Source organism: Dromiciops gliroides, chromosome 6 (assembly GCF_019393635.1).
Source record: "Dromiciops gliroides isolate mDroGli1 chromosome 6, mDroGli1.pri, whole genome shotgun sequence".
NCBI lineage: Eukaryota > Metazoa > Chordata > Mammalia > Microbiotheria > Microbiotheriidae > Dromiciops > Dromiciops gliroides.
The window spans coordinates 217,830,768-217,855,954 of NC_057866.1; the positions used below are offsets into that span (position 1 = coordinate 217,830,768).

Here is a 25,187-nt window from a genome sequence, read left to right on the forward strand (position 1 = left end):
ATGGGTAAATATTTAATTATACACTTAATTCATTAAGGAGGAGGGAGAAGAATAATATATTTCATATTTCTCTAATGAAGGTGAGAAGATTTAAGATAGATTTTGTATCATTTTTATTGATCCTATTTACAATTAATTGATTTTGTACTGTAACTGCTTTTGTCCTTTTATTGCTGAAGTCATGGTTCCTCATAGCTTTAGCAATCAGAGAAGAAAAAGAAATTAGAGCAATTAGAATAGGCAAGGAGGAAACAAAACTATCACTCTTTGCAGATGATATGATGGTATACTTAAAAAATCCTAGAGAATCAACTCAAAAATTACTTGAAACAATTAACAACTTTAGCAAAGTAGCAGGATATAAAATAAATCCACATAAATCATCAGCATTTCTATACATGACGAACAAAGTCCAGCAGTAAGCGATGGAAAGAGAAATTCCACTTAAAGTAACGGTAGATAATATAAAATACTTGGGAGTCTACTTCCCAAGATAAACCCAGGAACTCTATGAAGACAACTACCAAACACTCTTCACACAAACCAAATCAGATCTGAATAATGGGAAAGATATCAATTGCTCATGGGTAGGCAGAACTAATATAGTAAAAATGACAATACTACCTAAATTAATTTACTTAGTGCCATACCAATCAGACTGCCTGAGTATTATTTTATAGAGCTAGAAAAAATAATAACAAAATTCATCTGGAAAAACAAAAAATCAAGAATATCCAGGGAAATAATGAAAAAAAATTCACAGGAAGGTGGGTTAGCTGTACCAAACCTGGAGCTTTACTATAAAGCAGCAGTCATCAAAACTATCTGGTACTGGCTAAGAAATAGAGTGGAGAGGGGCAGCTAGGTGGCACAGCTGATAGAGCACTGACCCTGGATTCAGGAGGACCTGAGTTCAAATCCAGCCACAGACACTTGACACTTACTAGCTGTGTGACCCTGGGCAAGTCACTTAACCCTGATTGCCTCATCCCCCCCCCCAAAAAAAAAGAAAGAAATAGAGTGGAGGATCAATAGAATAGGCTAGGCACAGGAAACACAGTAGTAAATGACACTAGTAATGTAGTGTTTGATAAACCCAAAGACTCCAGCTTCTGGGATAGGAACTCAGTATTTGACAAAAACTGCTGGGAAAACTGGAAGATAGTATGGCAGAAATTAGACACAGACCAATATCTGACACCTTATACTAAAATAAGGTCAAAATGGATACATGATTTAGACATAAGAGGTGATACCATAGGAAAATTAGGAGAGAAAGGAAGAGTCTACCTTTCAGATCTTTGGAAAGGAAAAGAGTTTATGACCAAACAAGAGATAGAGAATATTATGAAATGCAAAATGGATGATTTTGATTACATTAAATTAAAAAATTTTTGTACAAACAGAAGCAATGCATCCAAAATTAGAAGGTAGGCAGAAAGCTAGGAAACAATTTTTGTGGCCAGTACTTCTGATAAAGGCCTCATTTCTAAAATATATAGGGAACTAAATCAAATTGATAAGAATCCAAGTCATTCCCCAATTGAGAAATGGTCAAAGGATATGAACAGGCAGTTTTCTGATGAAGAAACCAAAGCTATCTATTCCCATATGAAAAAATGCTCTAAATCTCTAATGGTTAGAGATATGTAAATTAAAACAACCTTGAGGTACCACCTGACACCTATGAGATTGGCTAAAATGACAAAAAAGGAAAATAATTAATGTTGGAGAACCTTTGGAAAAATTGGAACACTAATGCATTGTTGGTGGAACTGTGAAATGATCCAACCATTCTGGAGAACAATTTGAAATTATGCCTAAAGGGCGATAAAGCTGTGCATGCCCTCTGAGCCAGCAATACCACTTTTGGGTCTTTTTTCCAAAGAGATCATGGAAAGGGGAGAGGGACCCACATGTACAAAAATATTTATGGCTGCTCTTTATGTGGCGGCAAGGAATTGGAAGTTGAGGGGATGCCCATCAATTGGGGAATGGCTGGACAAGTTGTGGTATATGAATACAATGGAATACCCTTGTGCTGTGAGAAACGATGAGCAGCAGGAGTTCAGAGAAACCTGGAGGGTCTTGGGTGGGCTGATGATGAGTGAGATGACCTGAACCAGAAGAACCTTTTACACAGTATCATCAAAATTGTGTTGATCTACTGTTATGGAATGTATTCTTCTCACCAATGCAATGGTACCAATGGTTCCAGGGAACTCATGATAGAAGAGGATCTCCAAATTCAGGGGAAAAAAAAAAAGAACTGTGGAGTATAGATGCTGAATGAACCATACTATTTCTTTTGTCTTTAGTCTGTTGTTTTTCTATTTTGAGGTTTTTTGTCATTGCTTTGATTTTTCTCTTATAACATGACTAATGCAGAAATATGTTTAATGTTACTATGTATATATATATATATATATATATATATATATCAGATTACCTGCTGTCTAGGGGAGAGGGGAGGGAGGGGAGGGAGGGAGAAAAATCTGAAATTGGAAAGCTTGTATAAAAAACAGTTGAGAACTATCTGTACATGTAATGGGAAAAAAATAAAATACTTTCTTACAAATTAAAAAAAGGCATCAATGCATATGTGATTAAAAATCTATTCACGGGGCAGCTAGATGGCGCAGTGGTTAAAGCACCGGCCCTGGACTCAGGAGTACCTGAGTTCAAATCCGGCCTCAGACACTTGACATTTACTAGCTGTGTGACCATGGGCAAGTCACTTAACCCCCGTTGCCTAAAAAAAAACACCAAAAAACAAAAATCTATTCACAATCCAAAAAACAATAAGTAAATAAATAAATAGAGGGAAACCAGACCCATTAATTGACAGATAGTATTCCTCTACTAATAAAAGTTATCTTGATCAAAGATCTGTCGCAGTTTACCCTTTTGTTAAACTTAAATCTCAACAAAGTGTAAAAGAAAGGACATATTCAAATATGTCAATGTGACTAAGATTAAAAGTAATCCAGACACTTGATCAGGAATCGTTTTTATTTTTTCAATTAGAGGGGGAAAGTTGGGAGAGAGGACAGACTAGTGATGGGGTTGCCAAATTGAAAGAAAAAATACATAACTCAAACCTACAGATATTGAAGAACAATATTTTCTTTTATTGTATTAAATGTTGCTATGCTGAATACTTATGATGTCCAAATTAATACAGATATTAAAAGGATAAATACATAGATATAGGTATAGGTATTGATGATATAGCTATAGCTATAGATTTGTGTATACTACATATATTACAGACACTTATATTTGCATGTATAAATACATATGTACATATACATAAATGTAGAAAGAGAGAGACAGAGACAGACAGAGAGAAACGGATTCAGTACATGTCATTCCTATCATCTGATGGAGTTGTCCCAAAAATTATTTAAATGAACATAGAGAAGGTAAGATTATATTCCATTACTTTCCCTCATTAAATCTTTTTTAATACAAAAAAGGCCATCATTTTGTATACCTGCCTAGAGCCTCCCACATGTTTTCCAGTGAAATGTGTAGAAGAAGGACTAGTGATTGAGAAATCTAAAGAGAAGCCACAGTGCTAAACATTTCTGCCACAAGATTACAGATTTGATCCATAGGAAAATGACCAGGGGAGAACCTGTGTGACAAAAATGAGCTGATAGCTGGGGGGGAAGCAATTACATTAATCTAGATGAAAAAAAAGATAAACATTTCAATGGCAACAATGAAAAGAAATGGGAAGAAATATACTACAAATCAGTTAATTATCAAAATGATTTGGTACTGGTTATTAAAAAGATAAAGCAATCACTGGAACAGATCAGATACATAAAATAGAAGAGAAAACTAAAACATTAACCTAGTATTTAATAAACCCCCAAATGTCAAGTACTAAGGTAAGGACTCAGTATTTGACAAAACTACTAGGGAAACGACAGCAGTCAGACTGAATTTAGGTTGGGAATAACACCTTAGACCAGGATAATCTCCAATGAATACATAATCTATATAAAGGCTATATCATAAACAAATTAGAGGCTGAAGGAAGAAATTACCTTTCAGATATAATTTTTTTTTTTTTTTTGCCAGGTCAATGGGGATTACGTGACTTGCCCAGGGTCACACAGCTAGTAAGTGTCAAGTGTCTGAGGCCGGATTTGAACCTGGGTACTCCTGAATCCAAGGCCGGTGCTTTATCCACTGCACCACCTAGCTGCCCCCACCTTTCAGATATAAAGAGAAGGGAATCATTTATGACTAAACAAAGGGTAGAGAGAATCAGAAGAAATAAATGCGCAATTTAAATTTGATAAATTTTAAAAGGTGGTGGTATAATTTCCCCACAAATAATCCAATGTAGCTAAGGTTAAAAGAGAAACAATTAAGTAAGGAAAATCTTTGCAGTGATTTTTTTTAACTGATAAATGTATATAAGGAACTGATTCAGATTTTCCAGAAAATTTTCATCTCTGCTAGAGATGAGAGGTTAAAAATGAAAAAACAAAAACAAAAACAAACAAAACAATCAATAAACAATGTATAAGTACTTACTTTGGTGCAGTGGTGGTGCAGTGGTTGGAACTATGGGCCTGGATTCAGAAAGATCTGAGTTCAAATCCTGTCTCAGACATTTACCAGCTGCATGACCCTGGGCAAGTCACTTAATCCTGTTTGTTTCAGTTTCCTCATCTGTAAAATAAGCTGAAGAAGGAAATGTCAAATTTCTCCAGTATTTTTGCCAAAACAAACAAACAAAAAACAAAACAAAACAAATGAAGTCATGAAGAAGCTGACATGACTGAATAACACACAGCAAACTATGTTGATATAAAGCTAAGTGATGCAGTGCATAGAGCATCCAGCCTAGAGTATAAAAAACCTGATTTCAAATCCATACTCAGACACTAACTGACTGTGGGACCCTTGCAATTCACTTAACCTCTGCTTCACTTTCCTTAAATGAAGAATGGGAAAGATAGCAGCACCAACCCATCAAAGTTGTTGTGAGGATGCCATGGTATAATAACTCTAAGGTTCTTAGTGCAGTGCCCAACACAAAGAAAGGGCTATAAAAATGATAGTTATTGTTAATTTATATTCTTACTAAGCTTAAATTTTGAATATAGCCCCATTTAATTTCCCTACTACTAGACTGTAGTAGAGAATCAATCACAGATCATTAGGGTTGGAATTGACCTCAAAGGCTCTCTAGTTCACCCTCTATCAGCATATTTAGGAATAAATTGTGCCTAAGGACAGCACACAGGAAAATGCCTTTCACATTAGCCTAAATAAGTGGTGCAGACAGTAGAGTTTATAGTAAGAACTGTGTGTACAAAGGCAGGTGAGACTTGAAAGAGTGGCATGTCAATGCTTTTGACATTTGTCAATGCTTTTTTTTCCCCTTTTCACCCAAGAATTTTTTACGTGCTCCTGGTATACAGGTAAATAAAATAAGTACAAATAACCTTTTACTGTTGCCAAATTTTTTGTGGCCCCCTACATTCAGTCCTGTGATCCCTATGGGGTCATTACCCACAGTTTAACAAGCTAGGCTCTAGAGGCCTGAGATAATTCATTTTAGAAAGAGGATCTGAGCTATGAATCGTTGCAGATTCTTTCAATCAACAAAAGTTTTTGTTTTAAATTCTTATTATAACAAAAGTTATACTACATATTGATAAAACAAATATAAAAAGCAAAAATAGAAATAAATAGTAGCACTCAAGAAGTTTGTAGTCTACTACTGAACGAATATAAGACTCAAAGCCCAAGTTTCATATTTGATTCCATCAACTATGTTCATTTTTCCATAACTGGTGTGGAGTGCCTGAGTTCAGGTACCAGTATATTATGTCTGTATGTTCATTAATGCAATGCAACTCTAAAAGTTTTCCGGAGACGGTTCTCCTTTTTCTGGCATGAGCCAAAATGCCTTCCAATTTGTGGTGGAAAAAGGGAGAATAGCATTTCAGCAATATATGGAAGAATATGTATGTACACACAAACACATACACATAGTCTTCCCTTTTTGAAGCAATTCCAATGAGAGTGAGGGCCAAGCATTGCCTGCCACTCTCTATTTCACCTCCACTGTAAAAGTTTTCCTTGTGTACTTGTTTTATATGAGATAATTTTCTCCATTCCCTTCTGTCTTCTTCCAATGCATCCCTCTTTCTTGCTACATTTTTTGAGCTCATCCCAACATAAGCAACTCATATGCATACCTTATACCTTTGCCATAATAATGATAACTTTCTTAGGGATTACACATATCGCCTTCCCTATCATGTACAGTTTAACTTTTTTGAGTCTCTTATGATTACTCTTTCATGTTTACCTTCTTATCCTTCTCTGGAGTCTTGTGTTTGAGTGTTGAATATTCTATTTGGCTCTAGTTTGTTGATCAAGTCCTTTATTTCATTAAATATCCATGTTCCCCCTTTACTCACTTTTACTGGCTATGTGATTTTTGGTTGTCATTCTAGCATCTTTGCTTCTAAGAATATTGTCTTCCAAACTCTATGTCCCCATTACATGCTAGCTACTAAATCTCATGTTATCTTATCTGTTGCTCCACAATATTTGAATTGCTTCTTTCTGGCTGTTTGCTATATTTTCTCCTTGACCTGAGAGCTCTGTAATTTGTCTCTAATATTCCCAGGAGTTTTAACTTTGGGATTTTTTAAAGAAGGTGATCAGCAGATTTGTTAATTTTCTATATTAACCTCTGGTTCTAAGATATTGGGTCAGTCTTCATTTATTATTTCTTGAAATATGATATTTATTCTCTCTTTTTTTTTTTACCATGGCTTTCAGGTAGTCCAATAATACTTAAATGACCTTTCCTTAATCTATCTTTTTTTTAAATTTTCAGGTCAAGCCACCCTTGCCCCCACCCCCAGGAAATAGTTCAAATTCTCTTCTACTTTTTTTTCATATTTGTCTTTTAAAAAAAATTCTTGATATCTCATGGAAACATTACCTTTCAGTTGTCCAGTTATAATTTTTAGGGAATCATTTTCTTCAGCAAGCTTTTGTCATGTGTTCTATTCTATATTTAGAGAGTTCATTTCCTCAGTTTATTTTTGCTTTTTTTTCTTTAACCTTTATGCCATATTTTTTCTCTAAGGTGTTCCTTCAGTAGTTTTGTGACTCTTTTTCCAAACTGTTTATTCTTTATTTTAATAATATTTCTGCATAATTCTCATTCATTTCCCCATTTTTTTTCCTCTGCCACTCATCTCTTTCTTTAACTCTTCTTTGAATTCTTGTTTGGGAAGTAGTCAATTATCATTTTTCTTTGAGGCTTTGATTATAGCTGTTTTTACATTGTTGTCTTCTGGGTTTGTGTCTTGGTTTTTCCTGCAACTGAAGTAGCTTTTAATGGTCAAGTTGTTTTAATTATTGTCCTTCCTAATTTTTCCAGCCTATTCCTTGACTTTGAATTTTATATTAAAGTTTGGTTCTATATACATGAGGGTTAGGAAGAATTGTTACAAGCTTTAGGATTCTCTATGCTGCTATTTTCAGAGCTTATTCAGGGCATCTGCAAGTTTTGGATGCTTCCACAGTGGTGTGATCCAGTGACATGTATAGTTACTATTTTCTTGGTATGTCTTCCAGTCTTTACCCAAGAAGGAAAAAGGATCTCTGCTTCTCTGTAACTGTAAGCACTCGTATTTCTCTCTGCACTGAAACTGAAACCCAGAACTGCCTGTGGGCAACAGTTACCAATCAGCATCAGCTGTACGGAGTATGTGCAAAAGGTCACCTGTACTCGATTTCTAGCAAGTACTCTAACCCATAATCTATTTCTCACCATAACATCTCTGAGCTGAGAGTTTTCAAAGCTGCTGCTATAGCTCTCATAGTCACCTTTAAGGGACACCTCTGGTGCTCCTGCTGTGAGTGTTTTGGACTGGCTTCCACCCTGGTGTCATTGATCTCTCCTGCTGACTTCCTAAGTTGTCTTAGGCTGGAAAAATATCCCACCCTGAAATTTTGTTGGCTTTGTCAATCCAAAATTTAATTTAAGGAATTATTTAAAAGTTGTTTGGAGTATAATGTTGAGAGAGTTGGGCTAGGTTGATATCTCTACAATTCCATCTTGGCTCCATTGTTCTTTAATGGACAAAGGAATATTCATTCTTATATTGGGAAAAAAAAAAAGATTCAACCCAACTTATATGATTTGTCACTACAATTAATTTAGACATTCTAGCATGTCTAAGTGATGCCAAAATTCTGAAAGATAAAATGAAGCAGTTTATTGGAGAAAGGCTTTTGCTTAAAGGACATTGTTTTTAAAATCCTTCATAACTGAGTTATTTTGACCACCTTTTTGCTCTTCTCAACTAAACATAAAAAAGGATTGCTGTTTTGTCCTTGAGATTAGTTCTATTTTATTTCTTTTTATTTTGATACATTTAGCAATCATCCTGGGAGGACTTCAAATATGTTAATTTTTACTTTTGTGGTCTGAGTTACTGATTCCTGAAGTGGGGTAAATGACACTGAGTTATAAGTGCAAATATAAAATACATAGTGCTAAAAATTAGTTATTAAAAGAGAAATGAACTTCTAAAGGAAGTCACTACTCATCAAAGCATAAAAAATAGTTTTATATTGAAAATCATGCATTGTTCTTCAATAACAGAGATACTTAACCTCTTTTCTAGCATGGATACTGGAAGTCTGAGGAAGCTTATGGACTCATTTTCAATTTTTTGTTTGGTTGCAAATTTTTGTCTACATTTTGGCTACATTTATAATTGAAGGAAGTGTTAAATCCCAGATGTGTGAAAATAATTATAAACACATATATTTCACTCTCTTTATATATATATATATATGCATGTGTTTATATGTATATGCACATGCAATGCATACATATGCTATATACACTGTGCATGCATGCATTAATACATACATACATACATACATACATACATACATACATACACATTTCCAAGTTTAAATACTCCTTGAAATCTAACTATAGACCCCTTAGGGCACCACAATTGCTAGATTAAAAATAATCAAATTAAATAATAAGTTCCATAACTGAGTCAGTACCACTGAAAATTCAAATGAATAAGTGCCCAAGTTGACAACAACTTTTATTCTTTTCTATTTATATTTCCAGAGGATATACTCATTGACCTTTTAGATATGGAGATAATCACTTGGATGGATGTAGTTAACTATGGTAAGTGGATAGAAAGCTAAATGAAAAATAAAATTCAATGGCCTTTTTTGTGCATCTTCACTTTAACATTTTAAGCTTTTGGTTTTGTCTCTTAATTGGTGCTGGGAATTATTCTATTTGCATGTTTTATTTATTCCTTTCAAGCCATGTGCTGTTAAAGTACCTATTCTATCTTCTGTAGTGTGGAAAGGTACTGATTAGATATACACTATACAGCCCTAGTCATTATTTGGGCATTCTGATGCTAATTTAATTCAGCATAATTCAAATTGTGTCAAATTAGTGTCAAACTGTTAAATATTTTTCAGAGCTTCTGTTTGACAAGTTTGACAATGATTACTCATCAGTGCTTTAGCAGCATTTTTATTTTTTTTGTAAATTTCACTCAGTGAAATTCAGCATGCTGCTTCTGTGCAGTAGACAAGTTTCTGCATAGGGAACAGGGAGGATTATAAACATTACCTTAGTATCTGTCATTTGCTGATAATCCTGTATTGGAAAAGCCAAATGTCCAAAGTAAAATGAACAGGGATTTTTTAACTGGAGAGGATTCTTAATTAGCAAGCTTGTGAAATGAGACAAACTTCTACTCACAAAAAGAACACAAGCCTAGACACAAATAATATGTAACTGCTACACTCACTCAGCATTTCAAACAAATCTTTTGTTTTCCATTGAGGAGCTAACCTTCTTTCAGGTTCTATACTGTAATGACTTTCTAGTTTAGAAATTGTTGGATAACTGGTACAACAAATATAAAGTTTATAAGACTTACATTAAAGAAATGTAAGCTGGATAGTTTCAAACTCTGATTTGTATTTTAAGTAGAATGCATTCCTCCAAGGTGCAAGGTTTTCCCTCCTCAGAGGTCTCATACATTTTAGTAATGAATGTACTAGAAGGAAATCTTTCAGGTATGGATTGAATTAGATGGCTGCTGAGATACCTTTCAAATCCAATTTCTATTTTTTTTCTGTGATTCTAAGTCAATATCATTACATTATGGATAGAAGATGAACAGATGAGAAGACAGGCGGTATTTAAAATGTCTGAAAATATATGCCTTATTTGTCCAAAAAAATTGCATTTGATTGACAAAAGTCTTTCACCATACAGAAGATAATGTGGCAGTTATATCAAGCCCATTGGGCACTTTTAAACAATAACTTAAGGAGCAGCTAGGTGGCGCAGTGGATAAAGCACCGGCCTTGGATTCAGGAGTACCCGGGTTCAAATCCAGCCTCAGACACTTGACACTTACTAGCTGTGTGACCCTGGGCAAGTCACTTAACCGCCATTGCCCTGCAAAAAAACAAAAACAAAAACAATAACTTAGTGGTCATAAGAAGGTTGAGCTGTGGTATAGATAGTGTATGTGATAATCATAGCCTGGCTACCATGAACAATTATGGTGCCTGATGCTTGTCACAGGCAACATTTTGGCCAGATTCCATATTTATAGTTGGAATCTGCAGATTCTATTCATCATCTCAAAGCCCAAGTCTTTGGGTTTCAGGGCAAGTCTCTTGCTCTCGCCCTTGCTCATTTTCTTTTTGTTTCCTTCAGTCATAGATTGTTATCATAATATACAGAGCTTGCAGTGATGTGAGAAATAATCTAGTCTATCAAGCTTCATTTTGAAAATGAGGAAATTGATGTCCAGATGCCCACAAACCACACAGGTACTTAAATTATTTAACATGACATCGTAGGTTTTCCCAAATTTCCATTTAGTTCTGATATTTACTATTTTATCATATCAATACCAATAGTGGTATTTTTCTGGTCCATACATGTGTTATCTATTATAGGAAGTTTCCATTTTTGAAATGTCTTCAACATGAATGGGCCAGTAGCTCATCTGAAACTTATTCTTACAGTGTTCATGGTTTTATATTTTATTACCTTTGCATTTAGTCCCTATCCCTATGGCTTCTTTATATTTAATTTTTCATTGTCTCTTGGTTGAGAAAATATAATTATTGATGCATTTCAATTCCCCGATTAATATATCAACTTCTTGACTATTGTATGAAGACCCAGAGCAGTAGTATTTAAGTGCATGTGTTTGTGTGTGTGTGTGTGTGTGTGTGTCTGAAGGACTCTGAACTGTTACTTGGAATAATATCCCTAAATGCATAAAATGAAATACATAGAATTATAAAGCAAAGCAAATATATTAAAATACAGTTATGAACAAATCAAAGTAAACAAAATTTAGAGCTTCCAGGTCAAGAAACATTCATCTAAAGTATCACCATATAAATTATTGTTTATCTATTGTCTTCATAAATGGGTTATTCTTAGAGTTACCTTTCCTTCATTCTACTCTTGTTGCTGTGGAAGAAGGACAGCAAAGGGAACAAAGACAATTTTTTTTTTCATAGTTTGTCATTGCAAAATAATGCATCATAGAATTGATCTATTTTTGTGGTTCTCCTCATGCAGTAGACTTAGTGTGTTAAAGTTGTTCCAGAGGGGTAGAATTTACAAGAGTCAATCAATTGGATTGGCATTTGAAAACCTTTTTGCTTCTATGTTGTGGAAGTAAAGAAGGACACTTGCAGAAGTTCTCAAACAAAGGTGTCAGACATATACCTCCCCCATCCCCACCCTGGACAAGAATGAGTACCTGTATTGGATTAATAGTTAATTGGGAAATGTTTAACAAAATAAATACAAATTCAGTATAGCACAGATAATGATAATTTGTAATTTTTCTGTCAATATTCACCTCCAGGGATATGTTTCTATTTGGGTCAGATATTACTGCTCTAAAGGTTAGAAGAATTGATGGGTAAACCTTAAAATGTTCAATCATCTTTAAAAGTGGGTTTTACTGGTAAGCCAAAGTCTATGATAATTTCCACTTTACCATGTTTTCACTTGTGATAAAATAATGGAATTTAGCAGATGCCCAAGGGTCTGACTTGATTGACTTAGTAGTGTTTGAATTGAATATGAATGAGAAACTACTAAGTACCCACTTAAAGATGATTAGATTTGAGCCACACCTGGCCCACCCTATCAGGCCTAGTCTAATTTGGCCAACCCTGAGAAGGAGTGTCCTCAGCGACTTTGGACTGCGTTATAAACAGGGAAACAGTCTCAGCCACAATACTTGAAGGACTTCCCCTTTGGGGGAGGGAGAAAAAAGTAGAAAAGGGGACCCCAAGAGGAAGTAGTTCACTCTCTCTCTGGCCCTGGAGGAGCTGTCAGAGCAGACTGGAGACTGGCTGCCATAGAAATTATGGACCCCTGGTGGTGAATTATAAAATCCAGCTCTTTGAATTAGCTGAGCTGAAAGTGAGTTTGGGTTTGACACAGCCTTTGCTAGACCCAGGGAGATTATCCATTTTCCTCTTTCCCTGTTCCCTTGTCTTGACCTTATTAATTTCCCCTTTGCTGTGTATTTTATTCCCATTAATAAAAACCTGTTTTTGTGTGTGTGTGAAAAAGAGGCTGTTAAGCTCCTTTCTTATTGACTTGGGAGAAATAAATTAAAAAGGCAGTTCAGAGGGGAGGAAACTTTGGCCCTAGAGGTCTCTCAATTAACTCTCCCCATATTAAATTTGGCCCCTACACACTTTATGTATGATGTCACTCAAATAGATCCCCTAATTCAGCAACTGAATATGAGAGGATTATTAGATTTAGAGGTGGAAGGAACTTTAGAGACTATTAAATCTATCCCCTCATTTTGTACATGAGGAAACTGAGATTCTGATAAATCATTTGTCTAAGGTTACACAGAAAGTAAAGAGACAAGATAGCAACTCAGGCCATCTGATTCAAAGTCCCATGCACTTTCCACAATACCACCCCACTGACAATATATATTCAATTGCTTTCTTTTCTATAATTCTTGGGACAATATCCCTCTGTGTTTTAAAAAGAAATTCTAAGTCTGAAAGCAAGCACTACTCCCTTACAGTTATGAGCTGCATACCTAAAATCCATTATATCCTAGGTAAAATTTTTATCCAAGGCCTTTTATAAGAGGAATTTAAAGCTACCATTTTCCACATGAGTTTCTATGCATTATGATTATTGTATCTTATTGTTAATGTGTTCCTGAAATTTTAGGTAGCTAGATAGTATAACAGATATATTTCTGCATGAGGAGTCAAGAATACACATTCAAATTGTGCCTCAGATATTTCACTATTTGTGTGGCCTTGGGCAAGTCACTTACTTTCTTCCAGACTTGTTTCACTCAGCTGTGAAATCCCAGATCACAAGATTCTTATGACTATTACATGTGATGACATGTGTAAATCATTTTTTTAAATTTGAAAGCACTATATAAGTGCTAGCTATTAGTGCGGGGCTCATTTCTCATCTAAGTCATAGAAAACAAAACCCTTCTTTCAGAAGAGTGAATAAAACGGCTTCTACATCTTCTAGTTCACATCTTCCTAGGGACCTAAAAAGTTCACATGATTCAAAATATCAGATATTGTAAAGGTCTGTGAGTTTTCTTCCACATGTTGTAGCACAGGGCTTTATTTTCCTTTGCTCCAGAGTTCCCTACCACACTAGACTTTTTTGCCTTTCTCTCTCTCCTGGTATTTTGCCATGTTGTGACTCATAACTATACTCCCATCTATAGCTTTTCTAAATATATTTATACTTTATTTTAATGAAAGTATTTAACGGAAGTATTTTACTTCTTTCATTGTCCCCCAGAAGTCTGCTAGGTATACAGGGAGGGAGGAAGGGAATGTACCCACCAAAATATTTTGGTCCATACATATTATAGAACTCTCTGATGAGTGAGATCTTTCCTCCTGGTCCACAGGAAACATTACCCTGGCTGGATATTCTGATCAATTGATAGTTATTATGAATACTTTCCTTGTCCATGTTCCAAGTACTTTATAGATAGTCCACACAGCTGTCTATACATTGTAAAGATAAGGGTTTATACATGGCATTTATTTTCTTGATTCATTTAAAGTAGGAACAATGGGATGAAAAGGGACAGACAGTCTTCTATGATAGGCAGAAATCACCCCAAACTCTCAAATGCTTTTTTTTTGTTTGTTTTCCAAAATTTATCTTAAGTTGGTTTCATCTTCATATGAACTTTGGCGTATGTTATATCCCATTCCTTAGAATCAAGTGGAGTATAAAGTGGAGACAGTTGATAGAGTGATTTTCAAACAATAAAAAAGACATCATTTATAAATGCCAAATCAGAATTCAAGAAAATGTTATGGTTCATCTTGAAAATACCATAAATAAATAATTTCCACTCCCACTTTTTAATCATTATTCTTATTCTTCACTGTCTTTTTTCTATCAAGAAAAGTCAATTTCATTGAATTTTAGCACATCATGCTTTTCCTACAAATATGATTTTCTCCTACTGTGTTCCTGACTCAGATTCTTGTATATAAGTCTGTTAAGGGCTAAAATTCTAGCTAGTCTGTCTAAAATATCTAATGAGTGGTCGCCAATAAATTATAAGCTTTAGCAAGAGTTAGACTTTTAAGCATTTATTATGGAGAATAAGAATTTGGTAAAGAGAGAAGAAAAGGCCTAGATTCCTATCTATTAAAGGGAGAGCACATTTCTAGCTCCGCTCTCCACTAGGGTCCAAAGGAAAGAGAGCAAGTCAGAGCGCCCAGCTCTTCCTTCTTCCTCCCACTAGTCAATGTCACTTCCTGACGCCAAAGAAAAGACTCATATTCTTGCCCTCAAAGACCTTCCTTTCATGGCGGAACTTTTCTACAGTAAGTCTCCAGCAGGTGGCATCATTCCAATCGTTACAAGTCAATTGTTCAATTGTTTAATTTTTCCAGAGGTGGATTTTTGAAGATTTGGATTTGTTGAAAATATTATTTTTTCTATGTGACTAAATCTTAAAAGTAAACTTCAGTGCCAAAATGACTTTATAAAACTTCAAACCTTCATTTAAAGGTAATTTTTTCATCTGATTTCTTAAACTGCAATCAGTCAGTAAAATGCATTGAGTTGTTTGCTCTAGACAGATTTGTACTGCATAGATCATGTTGGATGTTATGAAGGAAGAAGAACATTGTTTCATTACATAAAAAAATACCCAAGTTTGTATTTTTAGGTTATCATTGGTAACACTATATCGTGTAGCCAGAAGCAACAGTAGAGGAAAGCTCTCATTACCTAAAGAATATGGGAGACATTGGATATGAGAACATCCTAGCAGCATTGTGAAGATAGAGCCATGAGAGACCACACTTTCCTTCTGATTTAAGCATCTCACTTTGGAGATGGGGATTCTAAAGAACAGAGGGATTAAATGATTTATTTCAATGCCACACATGTATTATGTGATTGAAGCAAAATGCAGTATCAATGTAATAGTATGATTTTCATTTACAATTATCAAAATTAATTTATTTATTCTACATTATGGAAAAAATTGCAAAACATCTTTTACATTAAGAGAGACAAGTGAATTGCAGATATAATTTCAAATTTTCTATAAAATTATATTAGCACATATAATATGACAATGAAAAGGCACAATGGATGTAGAGTCAAGAAGAAAATAGTTCAAATCTGACCACTGATAATCCCTAACTGTGTGACCCTGGGAAAGTCACTAAAACTTATATTTGCCTGAGTTTCCTTATCTATAGACTAGAGTTAATAATACTACCTACATGGGGGCGGCTAGGTGGTGCAGTGGATAAAGCACCAGCCCTGGATTCAGGAAGACCTGAGTTCAAACCCAGACTCAGACACTTGACACTTACTAGCTGTGTGTCCTTGGGCAAGTCACTTAACCTTCATTGCCCTGTGCAAAAAATAAAGAAAGAAAGAAAATAAAGAAAAATAATAATAATAGTCCCTACCTCCTAGAGTTGATGTGAGGTTCAAGTAAAATAATATTTGTAAATTTCCTTAATACAGTGACTGACACATAATAGGTATTTTATAAATGTTAACTATTATAGTTATTAACATATCACTATATAACTTACATGTGTCTTCCTCATATGTATACCATGTGTGATGCTTTGCAAGTATTATCAATTTAATTGTATAAATAAGGGAACTCAGACACAAACTACATGGTTTTTCCATAGTTACACAATTGGAAAGGGCTAGGGCTAATAAACACACACATATCTGTTTTACTCATTGTAGTAGACCTTGTTTCTGAATAATTATCAAGCAAACAATGTATTCAAATGTCCAAAGCAATAAATTTAAAATAGAAAAAAGAATGACTATTACACTCTCACATGTTAAGTTATAATGGGTCTAAGAGTTATAAAACAATGATCTCATTTTTTAAAAAGGGAAAAAAAATTGGCTCATGAACCAAATTTTAGCAACCATAATTTCAAATATTGATTAAATAACAAAATCAGCGCTTTAAATTTCATTTTAATTTTAAATTTATTTGTAAAATGAACAATTTTATCATTTGCATCAATTTCACTTAAATAATTTCATTAAAGCTTCCATGTGCACTTGATTGAACATAAATTTAATTGAGCATTCACTTTCTGCAGAACAATTTACCAGTGTTACATGAATATTTCATTATCAAACATGTATCATGTGGTCTGATGATAAATTAGCAAGGTTATTTTCTACCGTTTTTGACTCTAGAAGAAAATATGCCAATCCCTTTAAAGGAAATTATATAAACTGAATCTGTGCTTGTTTTGCTGTTGTTGTCATCATTGATCAGTCATTCAGTCATATACGACTCTATGTGACCCCATGGACTTTTGACCGTGGGGTTTTCTTGGCAAGTGCTTTGCCATTTTCTTCTCCAGTGTATCCCCATTTTACATATGAGGAACTGAGGCAAATAGGGTTTAAGTGACATTTCCAGGGTCACATGGCTAGTGTTTGAGGCCAAATTTTAACACAGATCTTCCTGTTTTCAAGTCCAGTACTGTGTATGCTGTATTGCCTAGCTGAATAATAAAGTAAATGTGGTAATTTATATTTTACAATCCTCATAGAATTTATAAGAACATGAATTTCATTTCAACAAATTGGACTTTGAATCTCTGAAAGAGTACTTATTTTACCCCATTAAGGAATATTGACTAGAATAAAGACTTTTCCCCTAGATGCATTCTGAGGCAGCTAGGTGGCACAGTGGACAGAGTGCTGGGCCTGAAGTCAGGAAGATTCATCTTCTTATGTTCTAACATAGCCTCAGACACTTACTATGTGACACTGGGCAAGTCACTTAATGCCTATTTGCCTTAGTTTCTCATCTGTAAAATGAGCTGGAAAAGGGAATGGCTACAGACAAGAAAACTCCCCCAAACCCACTTTACTGTTCTGTCATCTTCTCTATATCTCTCCATGTGATAAAATAATATGAGAAATTACATCCAATACTTCACTGAAAATTATCTATATCTATATATGTCTGTCTATATTTATATATCTCTATCTCTATATCTCACATTACATTCTCAGTATTCACATGATTTACTAGTCTAGTTAGTTTAAAAAAAAAGAAAAGGATATGATGTGAGTATGTGATGTCCAGTTCTAGATAACACAAAAGAAAGATGTTGACTTTTAGTTATCTCTCCAGTGCTCATAAACAATTCCTTAATGTGTTCAAGGAGTTTGATGGGAATAAGATCCTATCTTATTAGTGTGTAGAGTTTATGTTCTGGCAACTTCTGTGTCTCTACCTTTCTCTGTCATTTTCTCTGTGTGTCTCTGTTCAATGTTCTGACTCTGTCTACCTGTCTCTGTCACTGTGTCTCTCTGTCTCTGTCTCTCTGTCTCTCTCCCCCCCCCCCCTTTAAGGATGTATTATTTAGCACTTCTCCAATACTGAAGCATTGTTTCATTTCTCTGATGTGTTTCAAAAGATTATGAACAACAGTTTTGTAATAAATCCACCACTCAAGAAGGACATATTCATTCAGCCCTAGTGATCACAGATCATTGTTATTTGCCTATCTGCTCCATTACCTTGGTTCTCTACTTCCTGTTGGCCATTGTTTTGTTCTATCCTTTATATTTCACAGATCAACCTCCCCACCCCAGTCATGCTCCCTTGGGGAGACCCTTAATTTTGACAAGGGGAAACCAGGAAAAGAAAGCTGTCCCTTAAGGGAGGGGCACAACTTAATCTGGTTCTTTGTTTACCAAACCAGTGTCCCAGGTTAAACTGGTCAGCAAGTAAATGTCCCTTGGGCTAGTAGAATGCTGTGGCCTCACTCTTTTTCAACTAAGCCTCTAAGTTGATGGAGAATGAGACAGACAACATTTCTATGGCAGATACTGACAATTCTAAAAATCAATGCAGCATGAATGCTAATTATATTCAATACAGTAGAAATTAGAGGTAATGTTAATTTTTATTTCTAACAGTGGTCTGTAGATTTAGTCTAATAGTTCATACATGATAAATACTGTAAATAAAAAAGGTAGAGAATCATTTAGAAGGAGAAATCCTAACTAGCCTATATTCAGGAAATTTCATAGAAATTTAATTTATTCCAAGCTGCTCTCTGCCAAAAAAGCTACCCGCCCCTTTTTGTTAAACCAGCATTGCCCTAGTGGTTCAACATTGCTTAAAAGACCAAATGGATAGTATGGCTAATTAGACAATAAAGTCATCTTGTAATGTAGTAGAAGAATGAAGGAATAAAAAATGCATTATACAAATATTTCAGTGGAAGAAAGGCCTTCAATCACTTATTTAAGCCATCCTATTCCAAATCTTCTTTTCATACCGATTGTTCCCTTTTTCATACTCTTTCAATTTTTCTCTCTGTCTACTGGTTCATTTCAGACTGCCTAAAAATAGGCCCATTTCATCCTTATCCTGAAAAAACAAAAAAAAAACAAAAAACAAAAAACAAAAACCTTTCCTTGATTCTTCTATCCCTAACTCTTCCTTTAGCTCATCTGTCCTTTATTTCCTTGAAAAGGCCTTCTACAATAGGAACCTCTCCTTTTCTCTTTTCTCTCTTAACCTCTTAAAATTTGACTTCTGACCTTATCATTATACTGAAACTGGGCCCTCTAAAGTTACTAATGATCTATTGGTTGCCAAATTCAGTGTTGTTTTTTCCCCATTTTTTCTCATTCTCCTTGTTATCTCTGAAACCTTTGACACTATTGATCACTCTCTTCTTTTTGATGCTCTCTTCTCTCTCATTTTTAAGGACAGCATTTTCTCCCCATCTTCCTCCTAACCTAATTGGCTGTCCTTCCCTGTCACTTTGGCTAGATGTTCCTGCAGATCACACTTCTCTCTCTGTTTTACTTCATTTGGTGATTTCATCAGCTCCTATAGATTTAATTACCATCTCTAATGCTGATGATTCTCAAATATTCCTTTCCTGCAGCAGTCTCTTTGCTGCTTTCCTATCTCACATTTCCAACTGCCTTTCAGACAGCTTACACTGTCCAGTAGCCATATTAAACTTTATATGTCCCAAAGAGAAGTCATTGCCATTCCCCCAAACCCCACCACCCCCAACATTCCCTTTTACTGTACACAGAAACAGTACCCTCCCAGACTCAAAATGTAGAAGTGTTCCTATATTCCTCAAAATCGCTCATCCCCCATACCTAAACTGTTGCCAATGCCTCTCTATTTCACCTGTGTAACATCTCTCAAAAATGCCCCCTTCTTTTCTCTTACACTGTAGTGCAAGCCCTCATCACTTCATGCCTTGATTATTGCATTAGTCTGATGGTGGGTCAGCCTGCTTCAACTCTCTTCCCACTCTGATCCAGTCTCCATTCAGCCACTAAAGTGATTTTCCTAAAACACAACTGATCATGTCAGCTCCCTAATCAATAAACTCCTGTGACTTTATATGACTTATAGGAGCAAATACAAAATGCTCTGTCTGATATTCAAAGTCCTTCATAACCTAGCCCCCTCCCTTTTCAGGCTACTTATTCCTAACTCCACAATACATACTCTTTAATCCAATGACACTGGTCTGCTGGCTATTCCACAAACAAGACCCTCCACCTCAGCTCTAGGCATTTTTTTCTGGTTATCCTCAATTCCTGGAACTCTTTCAGTTTTCCATTGCAATTACTGACTGCCTGTCTATCTTTAAGTCCCAACTACAATCCTCCAGAAACTCCTTGCTTAACCCCTCTTCACTCCAGTGCTTTTGTATTCTAATTATTTCATATTTATCCTGTAGATCTCTCTCTCTCTCTCTCTCATGTATCTGTATCTGTGTGGATGGATAGATAGATTAGATATAGATAGATAGATGATAGTTTGTTTGAATTTCATCTCCCCATTAAAATGTAAGCTCTTTGAACATGGGAACTGTTATTTGCCCCTTTTTGTATTGCCAACATTTAGCATAGTACCTGGCACATTGTACATGTTTAAAATTTGTGAGTACATATGTGAATAAGAAATCCATTTGCTGAGGTGTTTGTATTGTGTTACTATTGGAGGGGTCTGTGAGAAAATTATTAATAATGGGGACTCAGAGACCCCCCCCAACACACACACACACACACACACACACACACACACACACACACACACACACACGCACACAGGAATTCTGGCTGGTTTTGCAGGGCCAGCCCAGAGTCAGTAAAGTTGGACTCTGGATAGAGACAATACAGATTAAAACCACACCTACCTAGGGGGCAGCTAGGTGACTCAGTGGATAAAGCACCAGCCCTGGATTCAGGAGGACCTGAGTTCAAATCCAACCTCAGACACTTGACACTCACTACCTGTGTGACCCTGGGCAAGTCACTTAACCCTCATTTCCCCACAAAACAAAACAAAAACAAACACACATACACAAAAACCAAAAACACACCTACCTGAAATCCTTTCCCCTCAGAGGGTCTGTCCTCTGGATTCTGACCTCAGCACATACTGCTCATGGACCACCCTCAAGTCCAGTAAATCAATAGAATTTTTTTTTTATGAGGCAATTGGGGTTAAGTGACTTGCCCAGGGTCACACAGCTAGTAAGTGTTAAGTGTCTGAGGCTGGATTTGAACTCAGGTCCTCCTGACTCCAGGGCTGGTGCTTTATCCACTGTGCCACCTAGCTGCCCCCTAAAGCAATAGATTTTAATGATGCTAGCCAATTATCTTGGAGAAGTATGTAAGGGCTGCCTTTCCTCAGTACCACAGGGAACTTATGCTCTCTCATGGTCTCTCTTGGCATGGGATGCTGAAGGAGGCAGCCACACAGCCAGTCTCTCTCCCCTCTATCCTAGGTATGTAGGGCTTCTGAACTTTTTGAGCAATGTACTCTCTCTCTTTACTAACATTTAATATGCTTTAATAAATGCTTAATGCCCCAAACTGGTGCTATAGCCTCTAATTTCTAAGTAGCCATATATTGGAAAATAGTGAATTTTCTCTAAAACTTAGAACAAAGACAGGCACCCCCATATAATTTCAAACGACAAAAGTACATTGATGAGATTTTATCAAAGTATTTCAATCATGCAAGATGAATTAATAATGATTCCTTACATTTGTATGCCTTTTTATAAGTTAAAAATATTTTCCTCAGAACAAACTCTGTGAAGTAGATAGTTTCCATAGATTGTAAAAGAAGAAATTGAGAGTTAAGGGAATTAAGTAACTTGCACAAAGTTATCAAATAAATAGAAAAAGCTGTACCCCAAATATATAGATCTTCTTATTACAAATATCATATACTGCCTGCTCTTTGCCACCTGAGCCCTGGAGAATGACAACACTGCTCTGCTGCTGTCCAGGAAGCTGATTTACTTCCCGCTACCCCGGGCCCTCAAGGTGGTGGTGGACCCTGTGGAACCCCAGGGAGACATGACGTTTCAATGGGACCTCAGAGCTTGAACCAAAAGTGCTGAAGCCTTGGCAAGATTGTTTCAGAAAGGAGTGGTCCTGGTTCTATGGCCCCTCCCGGGTCCCCAGGCAAACCTGGAGGCAATGAGATTTTGGACCTGCAGGAAGGCTATGGGAGCTACTTCGCAGATGACCCCTACAGCGCTGAGCCCCAGGCGTCCGGGATAAAATGGTCCAGATCGGGTGAGTGGGAAGTACGTGGCCTCACGAGGTGGGTACCCCGGGTGAGCTTGGAAGCCACGATCTGGACCTCACTGCAGACAGCCAGGCCCTGCCTTCCAAGTCTTCCCTGGGACCTACAACGAGGACTACTTCCTCACCGTCATCGAGAAGGGTGCAGCCAGGGGGCCTCCCATGCCACCCATGGCCATGGTTGAGGAGGAAGAGACCGAGGCTGCCACCGGAGGCCCCCCCATCCCCGGGTGTAGGGGCTGGAGACAAAACTGCTGCTGTTACCTCTCCTGGAGACCTCGGGATCTGAGGGCCCTCACCTGCCGCCCCCTCCCCCAGGGGCATCACTGATCTGGAACTGCCGGGAGGGCCTGAGGAGCGTCAGCCACTTCCGCCATCAGAGACCCTGGAGCCGTGGATGACAGCGCCACCATCGCCTGTGTAGGCTAGAAGCCAGGGGAACCCAGTGATGTGCAGCCAATTTGAATTCGGCTTCCATTTGGAATGCCACCCGCCAACCCTGCAGGAGGTGTCTGGGGAGGAGTGCAGCTGCTCCCTGTGCCAGGAGATGCTGGACTGATCCCAAGAATGTGACCTTGAACCCTGATGGGGACACCTGTTCCGCCAAGACGTCGCCTACTAACCAGCAGCAGGGTGAGCCTGTGTTGCTGGCCTAGCTCTCTAGTGAGCCGTGCTGTGTCCTCTGGGAACAGACCCCAGCCCCTCAGCAGAGCAGCCAGGAGGCACCCTGGACCTCACTCTGATCCGAGCCCACCTGCAGGACAAGCAGCGCCCCCCCCCCTTACACCTTCCCCCAGGAGTTTACCCAGGAGCGGGGCCGCATATTCGGGCAATTCAGCAAACTTTCAGAGGATGAAGCTGATGTCCAGTCCATCACTGACCTTCAACCCTTCTTGTAGACTTGCATGACCCAGGCTTTTCGGGACACCAAGTTCCCAGCTATTCTGTTGGAGCCCCTCCCTCCTCCTATCCCAGGCCCTGGCCTGGCCCCTGCAGAGCTGGGGGGGGGGGGGGCAGCCATGGTAACTGAGTTCCTCCGCCTTGCCCTGGAATGGCTCCATCATCCCCTCACTCATTTGTTCCTTCACCTATTGGTCCTTCTACATCCTCCCCCAGATCCTGTTTTTACTTCTCTCAATTTAATAAAAACATAATCCAGGGGACAAGGTCCCCCAAGTCATACAGAACCAGAGTGAGCAGGGAGTCCTGGGGGTCCCTGGCATGGGGCTGGCTTGGTGGGCATGGCTGCTTTGTGGGCAGCCCTGGCCGGAGCAGAGCCCATCCCTTCCCCCCCATATTTAGCGAGGCTTTTCTGGGGGGGCCCAACCTCAAGGCTGCCAGTGAGTTACCTCCACTTTAGACAGTCTTTCCTTTTAGGACTCACACACCCACTTGTTGTGAGAAGTTCCGACCCCTCAAGACCTGAAGGGCTATTTTTCTCTGGACACCTCAGAAGTAGGCTTAGTTTTTCCTGACAATCTCTTCCTGGAGAAGCTGGAAATTGGAAGGTTCTTTGGGAAGCCTCCCCATGGAGGTAGGGGGTTGCCCCTCTTGCGTGGGGCCCAGGAGCTGCCTTTACTTTGTCATCTTTTTCTTGTACTGAGCTTGGAGTTCACTGAAACACCCATAAAATAAACTTGCCAGCCATGCCTCTCCCTGCAAAAAAAAATACCACATATTTTTCACTATTTCATTAATTGCTGCCCTGAGTACACAAGCTTCTCATAATGAGGGGTTTGTTTGTTTGTTTTTTTGTGGGACATGAAGGAAGTAGTAAATAAAAGTCATCAAAAGGAAAAGGTATTCTAGGTTAAATGTTAAATTAAACAGTTCTTTGTATTCATTAGTTTCTATTGTGAGGGCCAAATTTAATATATGGAGAGTTGCATTTGTTTAACATCAATTAGACCTTTTTGTCAAAAGTTTAAAAAAATGAGGTTAGGATGGAAAATAATGAGGCATCTGCTGTGCATTCTTGAGCAGTAAGGTAAGAGTTAAACTTATGTTTCAAAAATATTATTCTACTTATGTGCACAGTATGTATGTATAAGAGTAAGGAGATTATATTTATGTAATTTAAGAAGTGTTTAAAGTAAGAAATATATATCATGAAGAAGGATAATATAAGGACAGGATGATTAAAAACATTTTGAAGAGTATTTTGCTTTTGGAACCTGAGATATGTTGTAAAAATAGAGCTTATGTTTGAACTTTTAAATGACTAAAATATTATGGTTTGATTCATTTTTTAAAATTATTTTTTGTTTAGATTCTTTGGTTCATGTCACAAGGTGCTATATAAGGATGAGATTGGGAATAAATTCAGAGAAAGTTTTGTACTTTAGAAAACACTGCCATTATTAGTGTCAGATGACCTGAGTTGAAATTAGAGCTCTAGGGGCAGCTAGGTGGTGCAGTGAATAAAGCACCAGTCCTAGATTCATGAGGTCCTGAGTTCAAATACGGCCTCAGACAATTGACACTTACTAGCTGTGTGACCCTGGGCAAGTCACTTAACCCCAATTGCCTCATGAAATCAAAGCTCTACCTGCCTCACTTTTGGCAAATCTTTGCTTCCTTGCACCTAAGTTTGTAAAATGAGTGGTTTGCTCTTTATGGTTCCTGATGTTGCTTCCTTTAGATTCTTTGAATCTATGGTTGTGTGTTATTTCAGTTATATCATTGGGTTATCTTTATTGCTTATTTCTATAATTATGGTATATGCTGTATGGAGTCCTTGAGTCTCATGATTCATGATCGTAGCTCAACATAAGCATATCTGAAAATATCCTTCATTAAAATTATGGTTTAAAAGAACAAAATAGAGGACCCTACATCACAGGTGCTGCTATACCTGGAGCCACAACTATTTCTCCCTTACTTTAATGGTGTCTACCACTACATTCTGCAGAAAGTGCAAGAAAACTCTATTCCGATGCTAGCCCCCACACCATGA

The 25,187-nt window shown here is 37.2% G+C and overlaps 1 pseudogene; it reads left to right on the forward strand.

The window, feature by feature from the left end:
- Positions 1-25,187, forward strand: LOC122732225 (annotated as a pseudogene).